The sequence below is a fragment of the Phyllostomus hastatus genome, unplaced genomic scaffold (genome assembly GCF_019186645.2).
Source record: "Phyllostomus hastatus isolate PE091 unplaced genomic scaffold, TTU_PhHast_1.1 phas_contig_38, whole genome shotgun sequence".
In the NCBI taxonomy this organism is placed as follows: Eukaryota; Metazoa; Chordata; class Mammalia; order Chiroptera; family Phyllostomidae; genus Phyllostomus; species Phyllostomus hastatus.
Window position 1 is genome coordinate 25,197,264 of NW_025333869.1, and position 16,547 is coordinate 25,213,810.

Consider the following 16,547-nt stretch of genomic DNA (forward strand, 5'->3'; position numbering starts at 1 on the left):
GGGGGGGGTGAGGGGACACCTCATCCGGTGTCCGCCTGGGTTTCCCTCCCTCTCCCAGTGCTCTGTTGGTCTCATCCACGCTATTGAGTGGCAGAAAATCAAAGCCCAGTGAAGATTCTTTATCACTCCTTTGTCTACCTTTCACTTAATTAACCCCAATCAGACATGCTGAAGTGAACCTTGGCAGGAGGCTGGCCTTTCCTCACCCCTTCACCTCAAAGCTTGAAGCTTCTCCTTACAGACCCCCACACCTAAGCAGGGGGAGGGGGGCATGTTTCCCTGGCCCTGCCTCCCCAGGGCAGCTGTCTCATGCCCAGCGCACCAGGCTGCCCACTGGGAAGCTGGAGTCCAGGGGACAATGGGAAGGAGCTCCATGGTGGTCACTGTCCCCTAACCCCCCCTCTACCCCCAAGGACCTTCCAAGTTTCACAGTCTGGGGGACCTGAGGCTGGCACTTTTCCAGCAATTCCTGGGTGAGGGGCCACTCCCATCTCCTGTTCTTAGTCACAGAATTCCGATGCCGGGACACAGCAAAGCCCAAGTCACACGGCCGTAGGTCAGCCCTGCTCTTTCTCCCGTGCATTCCATGCTCGGCTAGCCACCAGAACCTCCATTTCCCCACCCTGGGAGCCGGCCACCTCTCGGGCCTGCATCAGGGTGAAGGAAACAACCCTCATTTCAGGCTCTCCTGAACGCCCTTCCTAAGCCCCTCTGCAGTATTGGGCCCTGGAGCAGCATGGCCCTGAGGTCTGCAACCTGTTTCCTCTGGATCTGCCATTGTCCCTGTGTGACTGGGACAAACTCTCTGTTCTTTCTGGGCCTCAGTTTCCTGCTCTGCAAAGTGAGACGTGTGCACCGGGCGGTTCTCTGAGGAGCCGCGCATACCTGCTGTGCCCTTTCTGCTGCGCCTGCTCCTCCAGCTCGAGGTCCCTCTCCACTCTGTGCCTTCCCTCTCACTCCCGTCTCCCTCGTCTTTGTCTCTCCTCCTTTTCTTCCTGTCCTCGCCTCTCTTCCCTCTCTCCTTTCTTTCCTTTTTTCTATCCCTCTTCTTCTGGCCTTCCCGCTTTCCCCTCATACCTTTCTATCCTCCTTTCTCCCTCTCCCCTTTACTGTCTCCCTCTATCTCTCTTCTCTCTCCTCCTCCCGCTGCCCTCCCTGTGTTTCCCTTTCTCCCCCTCCCCCCTCCTCTGTCCCTCTCTGCCAGCCTCCCCTTCCTACCCCCTCCCAGGTTATCTGTCGGATTCCACACACGCCTGCACAGACGGGATCAATCCCAGGCTGCTTTGCCTTCAGCTTATCTCTGCTCCAAATGATTGATTTTCCCTCTTTAAGAGTAATTTGCTGGTGAATTCCACGTATTGCAAAAACCCTTGTGAAATCTAATTCAAACCGATTGGCATCAGGCACTTTGGGCATAGAATACTAGAGAGCTGTCAATTTCATCAAACGGACGTGTTATAGAGGAGGCGCCTATAGACACGGTGCGAGGTGGGCAGGTGCTCTTCACCTGCACAGGTGCCCCTCCCCTCCTCTCCCCCGCCCTCCCCCTCCTTCCCTCCACTCGCCCCCTCAGAAAGGATCTTGCCCGTTGGCCTGCCAGCCAGCCCCAGCTCTTCTGTGAAAGGAACTATAAGGTGCATTGGGCACTTGCTTTAAGATACTTGTTTTCTAATTCTGTTTTCCCCATTTGCAGCCCACCATCCTAGTATACCCGGGATTCTCACACTTCCAAAGCCCAGCTACACCTGACCACCTGTCTCTCTCCTTGCCTCCCACCGGCCCCCCGCCCCTGTTTCCCAGGCAGAGCCCTTAGTCTTGGTACCCAGCAAAGCCCAGGTCACATGGTGATAGGTCGGCTCTGCTGTTTCTTTTCCACATCCCGGGCTTGTTTGGCTCAGAGCCTCAGTTTCCCTGCTCTGGGAATGGGCCACCTCTCAGGCCTGAATCAGAGAGGATGGGGCACCAGCTGACCTAGTTTGCCAGGGTCTGAGAGGGTTCCCAGCACCTAAAACTTTCAGTGCCAGCAGCTGGGCAGTCTCAGGCAAACCGTGAAAGTTGATCCCCGGCTCTAGCAGCTGTGTCTGAAAGCCCAGGAGGGGTCAGCTGGCACCATGGTCCAGGTGTGGAGGTCATGCACTTGGGGCAGTAAACGAGGGGTTCTGGGCATCCAGTTCCAACCACACTGGCCGTGTCCTGCATGTGCTCCTGAAGGCGGCATGACCTTGGAGCCTCCAGCCCCCACGCCACTCACACGCAGGGGCTGGTCCTGACCAGCGAGGACACGTGCACGCTGGCAAGCAGCCCTTGCTCAGCCCTGGTGGCCACTGTTCTGGGCAGGTCAGAACAATGTTGTCAAAGCTGCCACCCATGTCTACCAGATACAGCAAAGCTCAGTGCATCCTCCTCAAAAGTTGAAACTGGCCACTCTGACCCCATTTCTCTGCTTCAAGCAGATAGCCATCTCTGGTAGGATTCAGTCTTTGGGCCGCCCTGGGCCTGCAGAGCAGTCAGCCCCGTGGGCCCTTACTAAAGTGGAGTGGCCTCAGGGGGCCCAGCCTAGGGAGCTAGGCTCCCCTCAACAGCACCTGTGGGCACGTCAGTCAAAGGACAAACTTTGTGTGGTGGATGGGGCTATAGGGACCTTTCTAGACCCCCTGCCGCCACCCCCAGCACAGCCCTGTGCTGTCACAGGCCACCTGGACTGGTGACTCACACAAAGGACAGAGGGGGCCATGTCGGGTTTATGGGGCTTAATTCAAGGACAACACATCCCACCTCCTGCCAAGATCCCAAGGGGGTGAGTCCAGGCCCCCCTCTTCCTTCCCTTCCTCCCTCCTGCCTGCACCCCTATTTGAAAGGCACACTACCCCAAGCGGAAAGCTTAACAATTCCTTCCTCACAGACCTGCTTTGGAACCCAGGCACACCTCCCAACACAGATGGCCCCTTTCCTAACTTTAAGGTGTGCCATCCCGATCAGCATGCACCAACTCGGACCTCGGCCCCATACCTGGCTTCAAACCCATCCTTCACTGTACTGTCAACTTCCGCACTGGAGTTCGCACTGGGGTTGGGGCAGGGGCTAAGGTGGGGTATGAATGTTCTCAGTGGTGCAGGGAGGAGAATCCAAAATGCAGGAAAAAGGGTGTGCACCCCAGTGTGCTCCAAGCCCAGAATTGTCCTTCCCTCTCTCTGGGGCTCCTTCTGTCTGGGAAGGAACACATGACCTGAGAGGCAGGATCCCTGTAGGAGGAGGAGGAGTCTCAATGGCTGGCTGAAGGGGCGTCCGGCCCCCTACTTTCTCCCCAGGACCTCTAGGGGACTCTGGCAGAGGAGCAGGGCAGGGCGGGCTACAGAGCTAAGAGCTGGGTCTTGCACGCAGCAGCTGCCTGGCTCTGTCTACTTGCCATGCTAAAACTATTTCCCTCTTCCCACAGAGAGAGAAATGTGTGACCAGGCAAAGAAATCTAACTGCCTTATGGAAATCAGGAGGGGGACACCGCCTGCTGCTAATCCGACCACTTTGTATTCCTCTGCCTCTCCAACAGCCAGCCCATCGTCCCTGTGCCTCTGTGTGGCAGGGAGGCAGCCGAGAGGCCTAGAGGGTGTGGGAGAGAAGGAGGGATTCCCCGAGCTGGCATGCTCTGTGACCTCAGGTAAACTCTCTGCCCTCTCTGGGCTGCCTTTCAAAATGAGGGATCTGACTGCCTTCGGGAGGCCTGGAGGACAGAGCTCACAACTGTTTAGAGCCCATGAACCTGGGAGTTCTGGGATCCTGGGAGCCAAAAGAAAGATTTCATCTCCCTTCCCTTCCCGGCCCTCTGCCAGGTGAAGCTGTCCAGATCTGGGTCCCCTCCCTATGAACAAAGACCCCACAAATGCCCTAAGAAATGAGTCCTGGGCTGAGACAGAGTACTGAGCTCCAGGCAGATGGATGATCATGTCTGGCGATAGCCCTGCGTGTCACTCAGCTGCCACTGGGCATCTCAGAGTCAAACCGGGACACAGTTGCAAAGAGCGCCCCCTACCTAACACATTCCACATCTCCCAAGGCACATGTGTGTTGGCCACACAGTAGCTGTGGTCGGATGGACAAAGGAATAAATGCATACATGAGTGGGCTACATGTGTGTTCTGTGAATGTGTGGATATGAGAAAACACCAGACAGAAGATAGAGATAGGAGGAAGTGCTGGAGGGGGAAGAGAGAGAATCAGATTAAAAGATAAACTAACAGGAGCAGAAAGAAAGGGACTGAGGCAAGGATGGGTGCAGAATGCTCAGGTGAGGAACTAAATTGCAGTAAAGATGAAATTGGCAGGGCCCGGCCACTGCCCAGCACAGCGGTGGCAGACAGTGGCGGCTCCCATCTTCTTTCCTGCTGCTAGCCTGCCACTCCCGTCTCTGGGGTCCCAAACTCTAGCCTTATTCCAGCCGCTGCTTTTCCCACAGACCCCACAGGCAGCCCCTGCCCACACATTCTGTCTGCCATCACCGTCGGCCACTGCCTTCACTCTCCTGGTGTTCAGATTAGTCAGCCTAAAGCACAGCTCTGAGGACGTCACTCATGCTCAGGATCCTTCAGCGGCTCCCCACTGCCTGCTGAGTTAGGCTCAAACCCGCCACGGCACTCAAGGCCCTGCAGCCCCCTCTGGCTTTACAGTAGGGTGTGTGTTTTGTACCTGCAGAATTAAATGACAGTGAGACAAGGATGGTGCTGCGTATGAAAGTCCCCCAGAGGTGCCATGTATGCTGGTGCCTTTCACTTCATCTTTTTTTTGGGGGGGGGGTCAATAAGTTATCATTTTTATAGTTAACATGCAGTGAAACAGACGTTTTGGGCTATACGGTTCTATGGATTTTAACACATGGATAGATTCATATTACCCTCATCACAACTAGGACACAGAGCAGTCCCAGAACCCCAGGGACCCCCTGTGCTGTACCCCTACACTCACCCTCCGGTTGCCCCAAGCCCTGGTCCTCTGTCACTACAGTTGTGTCTTTTTGAGAGTGCCATGCGGTCACGCAGCCTTTGAGACTGGCTGTCTTCATCTGCATAATGCTTTTGAGATCCTTTGATTCACACTTCAGCTTAGCGGTCTGCTTACCAAAGCACGGCCCCATCCCTGTAGCTCCAGGACTGAGTTAGCACACGGGCAGGGACCCCACAGCAGGGGGAGGGGGAGGGTCCTGCTTCCCTCTCAGGGCTGAGTGTGGTTGTGCCAGGGAAGGGCTTTAAGACAGGTGGGAGAAGAGAGTCAAGTGGATTTTTAAAAAAAGGTTGATAGGCCTGCTCCGTAAATGTTAATGGATTTGGACATTCCCTAATGAGAGCAATTAAGGGTCATTATGTTAAAAACAGAAAAGTAAACATATATTCAAATGCTAATTAACTGAAGTTAGGGTAGGCTGCCTCCTTCCTCTTTTGAGTCCTGCCCCTTTCTCTGTTGAGAGCCACCCCCACGCAACCTGTCCTCCCTCCTCCTTAGTCCTTCTCCTGCCCCCAGTGCTCACACCTAGTCCTCACCTTCCTCAGAGGTGGCTCCTTCTTGGCGTCTTCACTGGCCCAGCCTCATCTCCCCTAACACTGGGGAGCCTCAGGGCTGCTCGGCCTGGCCCTGAGCCCTGCTCTCCGCCACACCCACACCCACTTGCAGGTGAGCCCAGCCAGACCTGTGGCTTTAAACACCATCCAGAGGTTGGCCTGGCAACACTGACATTTCCATCTCCAGCCACAGCCACAGAGTGGTGGCTGGAGCCTCCTTGGCTCTCAGAGGTTCTCATCAGATTTGCAGAACCTGGGAGAGCCAGCGAGGTCACATCGGTCGCCAGAGTTCGGCCATAGTAGGAGTATCTACGTCACAGAGATCAACGAATGCTACAAATGAGGGACCCCTCCCCGCCCAGAGTTGCCTGTTGGACACTTACCAGCTCTCCCCTCTGCCTTCTCCACACTTACATTTGGTTGTCTAACGAGTCTGTCACACATAACATGCCAAGAGCTAGCCTGTGAATTCCACCTTTGCTAACTGTTCACCACCTACCCTCCCCCTGAACACACTTCAGCAAATCCTAGCGAACCTCCTGTGAGACGGTGAGAGCTGACCACTTCCCAGTCCTCCGCAACACCTCTAGCTACTGTCCTCACCTCCCAGTCTGGGCCCTCCCCGTGCTGTTCGTTCGCCCTGGGCGGCCAGAGCTCTTTTCAACGAACTTGTTAGAGAGGAAGTTCACTATTTTAACCATCTTAACGCGTACAGTCCAGGGGGTTTTAGCATATTCATGATATTGTACAACTACCACGTTTATCTGATTCCCCAAACACTTTCATCCCTGCAGAAGGAAGCCCCCAAACCCATGCGTGGCTGACCCTCACTCCCCCTCCCCGGTCCCTGCAATTACTAACCTGACCTCCGTCTCTGTGGACTGGCCGCTTTTGGACATTTCATATAAATAAAATTACACACAATGTGGCCTTTTGAGTCTGGCTCCTTTCACTGAACACAATGTTTTCTAGGTTCATCGGAGGCATGTATCTATCATAACTTCTCTATCATGATGGCTCAATAGATTTCCACTGTGTGGAGATACAACACTTTGTTTTGTCCGCTCATCAGTCGATCGCCATTTGGGCTGTTTACACAGAGTATCCTTTTGAAAGTTCAGTGAAATCAAGTCACTCCCTCCCTGCTCACTACACCTCCCCCAACCCCAGGTGGCTCCCTGCCTCACTCACTCTGGTGAACACCCCCCAGACAACGCCCCCGCCGGCCTGACTTCCTGCAGCCTTTGGGCCTCCTCCTCCTCACCTGCGGTGTAGGCATGCGCCTGCCTCACAGCCACGGCGCTCGCTGCGTAGGAAGCTCTTCCTCCAAATACCCACGTGGCTCACCCCCACCTCCCTGAGGGCTCTCCTCAATGCCATCCCCCAGAGGGGCCTCCTCTGACCCCTCTGCCTTCCCAGCACTTGCTTCAACCCCTTGCCCTGTTTTCTCTTCCTCCACGGCCCTCATCAGCACCTGCCCACAGGATACATTTATTTACTCATTTGTGTATTAAACTCTTTTTAAAAAATCCTCATCCAAGGACATTTTTTCCCATTGCTTATAGAGAGGAAGGGAGAGAAGGAGGGAGAGAGAGAAACATTGATGTGAGAGGGAAACAGCAATTGGTTGCCTGTCACACACATCCAGACTGGGGACGGTACGTGCCTGGACCAGGGACCAAACCCGTAACCTGGGTATGTGCCCTGACGGGGAATCGAACTCACAACCTTCTGGCTACACGACGGTGCTCCGACCAACTGACCACACAGGCCAGAGCTCGTTTATTTCTTTAGTCCTCCGCCACTGGAACGAGAGCCACCCCAGGGCTGGGCTTGGGCTGTTGTGTTCACTTACGGATAGTACCTAGAACCACATCCAGATTATAGTAGTTTCTCAACAAATATTTATTGAATGAATGAACTAATGAAGAAATTCCCACTCAATGCAGGAGTCCCTCTCGAGCATCTCTTACTTCCTGCTCCCCGGGCCTGGGAGCGCCCACTGCCCTGCGTGCTCCACCAGTCACTGTACGTCTTTGGCCCTGCTCTGTGACTCTGTGTTGAAGGTTCTGCTTCGAGCCCAGTTCTGCTCACGTGAGAAGAGCAGAGACACCTGCCTGTCTGCACTAGACTCGGGGCTCCCGTCCGGACGTCAGGGCGGAGGAGAGCAACATGTGCTCTGCACTGGCTGACCCAGTGTAAACATGCGACTCTTTGATTTTGAAAATTCCTTCCTACTCTCGATTCCTTTTTCAAATGAAGTGGGTGGCAGATGCAGAAACAAAGCCCAGAGAGGGAGCAGGGAAGGTCTGCCTGTGCGGATGGAGTGACATGAAACCTTGCCTTGCCAGCAAAAGGCCCCTTGCCCCTCCCACCGTGCCCCTGTACTGACCTCCCCTTCCAGGGGCTGGAGTCAGCAGGAGGGCGGGAGAGCGGGACTGGGCGCTGGCTCTGGGGAGGAGGCTCTGTGCCCTCCTTGGTGGCCCGCCCTCATCACAGCTGCCCAGTGGGACTCCTCAGTCCCTGTCCCTTGTTGATCAGATTGTTTCACAGCCCACGGTCACAGTGACGGGGTGAGACAATAAAGCACAACTCCCAGCTGAGCTGTGCTTAGCCTTACCCTTTGAGACGGGGACGAACAAGACACACCATCTGTGGCTGTCAGGGGCACCGTGAGAGGTGGCAAGCGGGACAGGTTGGGGGAGTGGGAGAGGAAGAAGCCACGTTCTAGGCCGGGACTGGGCTCACTAGTGCCCGTCGTGAAGGGGCACCACAGTGGGCGTGAACCGGCCCAGAGGAGATGGAGAGAGGGGCAGAGGCGGAAAATAAAGTTTGTTAGTTCTGCTCTGCTCCCAGCGGGGAAGACCAGCCGCCGCGTTTAGGAAGTGTGCTTCCTGTGATAACATGATTTCCACTGTCTCCCGTCCGCGCCAGTCCTGCTCACGAGCGTGGGTGGTGGTGGGCGTGGGGAAGGAGACCACCGCTGGGGAGCTGGGTGGAAGAGGACCCGTCCTCCAAACCCCACACGGAGGAGGACCTCCGGTGGCTGGAGCGCCCTGAGCCGGGGGCACTGGGGCACGGAGCGGGCGAGGAATGGGCTGTGGCACTATAGCTGCCAAAGCCGGCCCTGCCTGCTTCACACCCTGCCGGGGCTGCGGTGCCTCCTGTAAACAGCATGCTAATTAGATTTATGGATGAGACTAAATTAGGAGGTGTCTGATCATGCTGAGGACACCCTCTGGTCCTCAGGGAGGTTGGAGCTCGGCATGATGAGAGGAATCACACCGTGGGATTCAGCTACGCACAGAAAAATCCTCATAATCATCACCGTCCTAATAAGAGCCTCAGCAAAGGCAGCTGGGGAGAAATTAATGGGAAAAGCACAGGCAGGGCTGCCCTGCTCCCCTCGGCTTCCCTTCCAGAGCAGTTTGCTTTGAAGTGGACTGACGTTTATATTTTCCTGGAGAGCCTCATCTTGGGGGAGAAACTCTAGAAATGTGAGCTGATGCTGTGAGACAATGGAGGGTGTGCAAACGAACCCCTGCACTCTTCCAGGGCAGGAGGAACATGGGGGCAAAGGTGCTCATCTAGGAACCATGGATTCCAGGTACCAGCGGTGCTGACATCACTTTGGGTGGACACAACCCCTGCTATGGAACAAAACCACCGGAGAACCTCTTACAAACAGGAGCAGCCAGGATGGGCACTCTGGCTCGGGGAACGGGGACAAAGCAAAGCTGACCTGGCAGCTCCACGTGCCTCACCTTGGTTGCCCTCTGGACCAGAGCCCTCACCCCCTACCTCCTCTCAGCTTTACTTCACGGGGTGAGAGGCACAAAATGCTAGAGGCATTTCAACCACTTCCCTTATTCCTCCTGGGGGATTCAGTGGGGGATGGGTGATTTCCAGCCAGAACCCTGTTACCTCCCTAATGGAGGGGAAAGGAGGGTCTGGGTAATTGGGCGACCATACATCCACAGAGAGATCAGGAAGCTGCATCTGCCTCCATGGGTGCTGGCAGCCAGCCCGCCAGCCCTTCCCTCTCTCCCCCACCTCGCTCCACTGCTTCTGGAGTTTGGTTTCCAGTTCAAATCACTTTGGAAAAATAGGAAGGCGGAGGTCTGTGCCCTGGGTCTTCCGATCAGTAGGGTGGAAGAATTTCAGGCCCTGGGGTAGCAGGGATATACGTTTCCTGGGTCCCTACTAAAAAGTGGGTACTGGTGACGAACTTATGGGGCTCAGTTGAACAGTGGCCTGGAGGGTGCAGAGCTGGAAAGTAGACCCTCACCTGAATGTGTGACATGGAGCCCCCCTGCTCCGACCCTACCTCATCCCAACCCCGCCCCACGCAGAGCTGTGGCCCACGACCCCAACTCAGAACCAGTGAGATGTCAGCTTCAGGACAAGAGCCTAAGGAGGGAGCTGGGCTGAGGGGTGGCAGTTAGTGAGCGCAGGGATTAAAGAGGGGTTTTCACTTGTGTGTCCCATGGGCCCCTCTGACAGTATGGGAAAGCCCAGGGCCCCCTCTCAGACTGCCACTTTTAATTACCTAAAATAAAATATGTGGGACCACCAAGTCAACTAATTATTTTGAAATACAATCATCAAAGTAGTTTAAAAGGGTATTATAGTAGAATTATGTACCTTTTATTGCATTAAACAGTAAGATTTGGCAGTGGGTCTAACGTATGCTGTAATTTCAAAGTCGTGGTGAATAGAAATGGCATTTTGAGATCCCTGGGACGCCTGTAATATGAATGTGAAAGTATCTGAGATTTCTCTTGGGGTCACAGTCACAGGTACCACTAATGCCACTGTGGTTTGTTTCATTTTTCTTAAGTAAGGAGTGTGCTCAAGTTTGGTTAGAGGTCAGTGAAAATAAAGAGGCGGCGTTTTCTCCACCCAAGGTCACGGATGCCCTGGGGGTTCAGTGGACCCCCACTCCCCTGCCAAGAAGCTCTGGACTGAAAGGAAGCCTGGGAGGGGCCCTGGGGGCCTGCAGCCACACGACCTTGAGGGCTGCGTGAGGCGAGGAGGTAAGAAACTGCAGGCTGGACACACTGACTAACAGGAACAAACACAAAAATAAATTTGAATAAACACAAGGTTGCGGACTGGGCTCTGTGACAGGCCTGGGACCCATGTGGAATGGAAAATGAGGATGATGGATAAAACCGTGCCAGGATGAGCCGGGGAACAGGAACAGTCTCCCTCCCACTGTCCGCTCCCGCTCCCCGTCCCTGCAGATGGACCCAGCATTCTGGAATGCGGCCTTTTCTCCCGTCATTTGCTTTCTTTTATTTATTTATTTGGCGGTGTTTTCTCCTTGGGGAGGTGGGTAATTCTCTCTGTTTTTTTCTTTGCTCCTCAAACAAATGAATCATGGCATCTCCTGCCTGAAACAGGACTTTGCTCCTGATGGTGTGCCTCTGCTCGCCTATGCAGTGCGGGCGCCCCCTCCTTGTCTTGCCTCCCCTGCCTCCCCCCACCAGCCACGCTGGAGTTGGGAGGCCCACCCGGTTGGTGGGACCAAAACTTTGAGGAGAATGCGGAGCCATGGCTGCAAGTGGGGAGGCTCGCAATACATGCAGGAAGCACAGGATTGAGAGTTCAAGGCCAGGCTCTGAGACCTGTTGTCTGTGTGGCCTTGGGAAAGCCTCTTAACCTCTCTGAGCCTTGACTTCCTTCTCTCTGGCAAGGACACAATAATACACATACCTCTCAGGGCTGAAGATAATAGAAACAGTTAAAAGTTAGAGAGTGTTTTTTTATAGGCTAGGTGCTATTCTAAATACACATATTAACTTATTTAATCCTCATAAGAGCTTTGTGAGGCAGGTACTATTATTGTCTCCATTCTGCAGATAAGAAAACGAATCAGAGAGGATAGAGAAGTTCTCTAAGGTCACCCAGACCAAAAGTGGTAGAGCCAGGATTTGAACCCAGGCAGTCTGGCTTTAAAGTCCTTGTTTTTAACCACCCAGCTGCCTCTCTTTCCCTAACCTGTGGCACCAAATAAATATGCACATGCGTGGGCTGGGAAAGGTGGGTGGGGTGAGGCCCATGGAGGTGCCAGGCCTCTCTGCCCAAAGTGGGGAGCAGAGACAGCTGGAGCGAGTTGAGGGAAGGGGGGATGAGCCGATGTCAGGGGTGGGAAAGAAGACGGAAGCTCAGATGGCACCCTCTTGTCCGCACCCAGGTCCTCCTGGACCTAAAGAATATCAGGATGTGTAGTCTTAACTAAGAATGACCGGTCCCACGCATGGTTTTCCAGAGGTGGACACTGAGGTGCAGAGTGGGGACCTGAGGCCTGGTATCACTCTGAGGGTGAGGAGCAGAGCTGAGGTGGGACCGGGCCACTGGGTGTCCTACTGGGGAGAGTTCTGAAGGAAGTTTCTATTGGACTTTTCAGGTTTCATTATAAGGGACTGGGGTTCTTGGTTTCTTGCAAACAACTTAAGAAAATGGCTAAACTGCAAGAGAGCCTCAGGATAGATGCTGGGAAGCACCCGCCGGCTGGAACAGGTGGGCAGGGGTGGCGGGAGAGTCCTGTGTGTGTGTGTGGGGTACTTTATTGTCTTTCCCTGTTTTCACCCTTGGCCCCTGATAGTCCATTTTCCACGCGGCAATCAGATGGCTTCATAAGAAAGACAATTCAGAACATGTGAACTCCCTCACTCCTCACTGGGCTCAGAATAAGAGAAAGACACCTTCCCGTGGCTGGCAAGGCCTGGCCCGGTGCCTGGGGATGACCGCAGCCTCACCCTCTGCTGCCCCCTCAAGCTCCCCCTGGCCAGCCACAGGAGCCTCTTTTCTGCTCCCTGACAATGCCAGGTCATTTCCGGGGACCTCTGCCCTTGCTGGGGGGCACTCACTGCAGGTGTCCTCCCCCCCGCAGCTCTGACTGGCTGTCTCTCCACACCACGGGGTCCCCACTGTCCCGGTACCTCCTCGGAAGGCATTCTTGTACTGCTGAGTTGAGGATGGTCCCCTACCCCAGCCCATCACTCACCCTGTCTATTGACTTCTTGATGTTCACGCCCACCTGCAATGATGCTGGTGCTTATTCTTCCAGCTTCCCCACTGGGGAGACAAAGGAGCTCAGGGAGGCCAGGGGCCCCGTCTTCAGTGCTGTCTCCCCAGCATGCGGCACAGAGTAGGTGCGTAATGATTGTTGAGTGATTGACTGCCTAGTCCCCATGACCTGTGCACATTTCCATACAGTCCCTCAGACTGGTGGCGGGAGGCAAATCAGTGAGGTCTGAAGGCCATTCTGAAACGATTCCAATTTCCAGAAGCAGCCAGATCCAGGCGGTAGAGGCCTCTATGGGGGGATACTGGCACCTCCCCCTCCCACCCTGTCCCTCTGCAAAAGTGTCCTCCAGGACAACGGCAAAAATGTTCTGAGAAGCTGTGGGTCAGAAATGAGGCAGAAAGAAAGTGGGCTGAATGCTCCCAGGTCCTGAGGAGAAAGACATGATGTACACCAAGGGCGCTCCTCCTGACTGGCAGGCAGATGGGAGGAACTGTCCACTTTCAGCTGAGTCTGTTGGGAGGGGTCGCGTACAGTGCCCAAGCAGTATTTAAAAACAAACCTGTTGCTGGAATTTGTAAAGCAGCCAGAGGCATGGTCTCCCTGCCTCCCTCTCACAACCCTTTATAGGCAGGATGCAAACAGAGATAATCCACTCGCTTCCAAATGGGAGCAGGTTTTGAGGACAATGGAACAGAAAATTCCAACCATCCCAATAACCCCTGGGGCTGCGGGATCAGCTGTAAGTAGCACTGGGAGGGTACAAGCAAGATCGGGAGAGGAAAAGTGAACTAAGTGGAGAAAACAGGAAGAACGTGTGTGTCTCGGGCAGGGGTGGGTAAGGATATGGTGGACTCCAAGTGAACCAGAGTGCTGCTTGCTTCCGGTAGCTTCCCAGAGCTCCGAGGATGAGAGGAGAGACCGCCCAGCAGCTGGGCACAGGGAATAAAGCTGCCACAGCCTTTCATTTGAAACTCAGAGATGAGCTCCCACACCAAGGCTGACTCCTGAGTCCTTCGCCTTGAGATTTTTTTGGTGTGATTTGCATCACAACCATCTATTTGCATCTCAGCTGTCACACAGTGCAAATGGGTTGTTGTTGGTTTCAGCCCACCCAGTCCCTTTATTTTCTGGCTTCTGCGAGTTTTCTATACCTGGGCAAATGAGAAGAAATTACTCCCAGAGACTTGACAATGAGGATGGAGTCCTTGGGAGATAGAAAGGGCCTCTTTCAAGCACCTTTGTTGGTTGGAATGGTCTGGCAGAGCCTAAGATTCAGCAAGAAATGGAGTGGAATCCTAGATCTGGAGAGGATGGCAGGCGTCATCTAGTCTTTGTGAATTAGATTAGCATCCTTCTTAGGTATGATGGCTACGAAATGCTGACTGAAAGGTTAAACTGCTTCCTCCTTCCCTTCCTGTTTTCCATCCGCACCCTCTACTGCTCCACAGTGGACATGTGGGGTCACCTTCCCACAGACACTCAGTGGGAATTGGGCTTCCGCCCAAGAGCCCCGACTGACGATCAGTTTGGATCACTGTACCATTGACTCATGCTCCACCTCCACCGGTCCGTGTTTCTGCACCGCCTCGCAGGCAGGCACCAGGCGGAGCACGAGGCACTGGGCCACACGGGCGGGCAGAAGCAGACCTGCCCCTGCCTGTGGCTCCTTCGCTCTAATCAGGAGACTCATTGTTAGATCAACACACTGATAATGCGAAATCACAGTCACGGTGAGTGTGAGGGAGAACCACACGGTTCTGTAGGATCCGTGACAAAGGGGTTTCACCTCTCATGCCCCCTTCCTTCCTCTAGGTTTGCTCAATGAACACATTTTTCTGCCACACTTAGCAAATCCGGAGTCACCTTCAACCGAGACACAAATCCCTATGGATGTATTCTCTCATCAGAAAGGAAACGGGAAGAAATGACAATTTTAAAAAAACCTCTGTTACCAAAGTTGCCTGATTTCTCTTTGGGTTTTCCTCAGATTCTAGACACTCGGGCTGTGCTCAGTGTCAGGGGCACCTGTGTTTTCTGTCCCTGCTGGCACCGTGGCTGACACCCCAGCCGGGGACCTGGGCCCAACCCTCAGCACCCAAGACTGGGCCTTGGGAGCTGTTCCCTGTCCAGATCAGAACCCCTCTGGAGTCCTGGAGAGTGGAGAAGGCATGGGAAAGAGCAGGGCAGTTTAGAAAGCAATTTCAGAAGCAGCCCAGGACCACATCTGGGGTGGTTTGGGTGCCGTTCTGTTGGGAGCCTGGAGGACGAGCCGGATAACCTTAGGGTGAGGCAGTCTGGGCCTCGGGGCTGCCGCTCCTTGAGGGTAGTTCTCTTCCTGCACCTGCCTGTGCCCTGGAGTCTAGAGGAACCCTGTGGGGAAGAGGCTGGGCCTCTACTGTCAGAGACACTGGCCGGCTACCTGGGGGAAACAGCAGAATGGCCGCTGGCAGTGCTGGACTCCACGTCTACAGCAGGCGTGCTAATGCCTGAGCCTGAGTGGGCAGGCTGCGCCCAGACACCCCTCGGCATTCCTGTGGACGCTTCAGACAGATGTGCAGCAAAGAGCCTGAGACAAATCCCTGGACCAGTCACGGTGAGCAGGGCCCTGGGCGTTCGGGCCCTGCTGGTGGCGAGGCCCCCCGGTCCCCTCTGGTTAACACCAGTGTGTGGCAGGTATTTCCACACTGGGCTCTATGTACCAATCACGGGATCTCCTCCCTGCCATATCCCTGTTGATTTCCCCCATGGCAAACATATACCTAGCTACTTTCCTACATTTTGCAGCCTTCTGGCAGCGAGGTGGGCCATGTCGCTAGTTCTGGCCAATGGGTTCATTCTGGAATTTAGCAGAGAGGAGCTGGTGCTTAACTTCCTGCTGTCCCTCCCTGCTGCAGGGACCAATGGAACTGCAGTGTGCACCTGAGTGGCTACAGAGAGGGGGTTCCCCCACCCACGCCAGACAAGCAGTCTGACTTAGAAATAAACTTCTGTTTCAGTGCTAATTTGTTGCTGTAATAGAAACAGATACATTTTCCTTTTATGTCTTTTTTACACAGATGAGTGAAGTGAGGTTTAGGAAGGGCCACTGACTCCCCCAAGGTCACAGACCTAGCAAATGGCCCCATCTGACCCCAGAGCTTAGGCAGTAAACCACTCCACACACTGCTTCCCCTCTGCGTTGCCTCAATAGCAAACCCAAATTCCTAGGTTTGGCATTCAAGGCCCTTCAAGGCCCTCCAGGCCTGAGTCCAGCCCACCTTCCCACCAACCTGCTGCACAAACCCTGCATTAGTATCGGTAGTCACCACCTGCTCCCTCCGTCCACTTGTAGGTTTCTCCCTCCGGGCCTCTCTGTGGGCCACTGCCTGCCCCCAGCTCTCCTGTGCTCCTTTTCCTGATCTGATTCATGCCCCAAGGCTCAGCGCTAGTCTGCCTCTTGCCAGAGAGCCTTTCCTGGTCCACCCAGCCCCTACGGCCCCCTTCCACAGCCCAGCTCCGGAGCCCTCACTGCATGCCTCACTGGACTCGGGACCCACACTCCTCTTCCAGGGCCTCTGTTCTCTCGGGCTTGAAAGGTGGTTTATCTCCACTTTTTAAACTTTCTATATTTTTGTATGTGATTTGAAAGGTTCATACTACCTTTGTGTAAACACACTTGGGTCCTTGGGACAGACCTGGGTTATACTTCCTGGTCTCCCTCAAGGGGCCACAGGTAGATCCTTGTAAGCAGCAGGCACTCAGTACATACTTTAGTTCTTCAGACAGATGAATCTGAGATGACTAGCAGCGGGTGGAGGCATGTGCACGCCTGTGCAGACGCACACACACACGCACACACACATAGGGACTGACCTGCCCTAGTGGCCCTGAGTCCTCGTGGGGGACCGTGTCCCGGTGGGGGCAGGAGAGGAAAGGGCTGTGGGAGGAAGGGCTCCTGGGCGGGCGTGCTGGGCGGTGCACAGAGC

At 54.6% G+C, this 16,547-nt stretch overlaps 1 protein-coding gene across 1 annotated transcript in view; it reads right to left on the minus strand.

Annotated features, from left to right (window-relative positions):
• The window catches only part of CDH23 (cadherin related 23), a 412,088-nt gene that overhangs the window by 170,632 nt on the left and 224,909 nt on the right, over positions 1-16,547 (minus strand). The gene's annotated exons all lie outside the window — the stretch shown is intronic.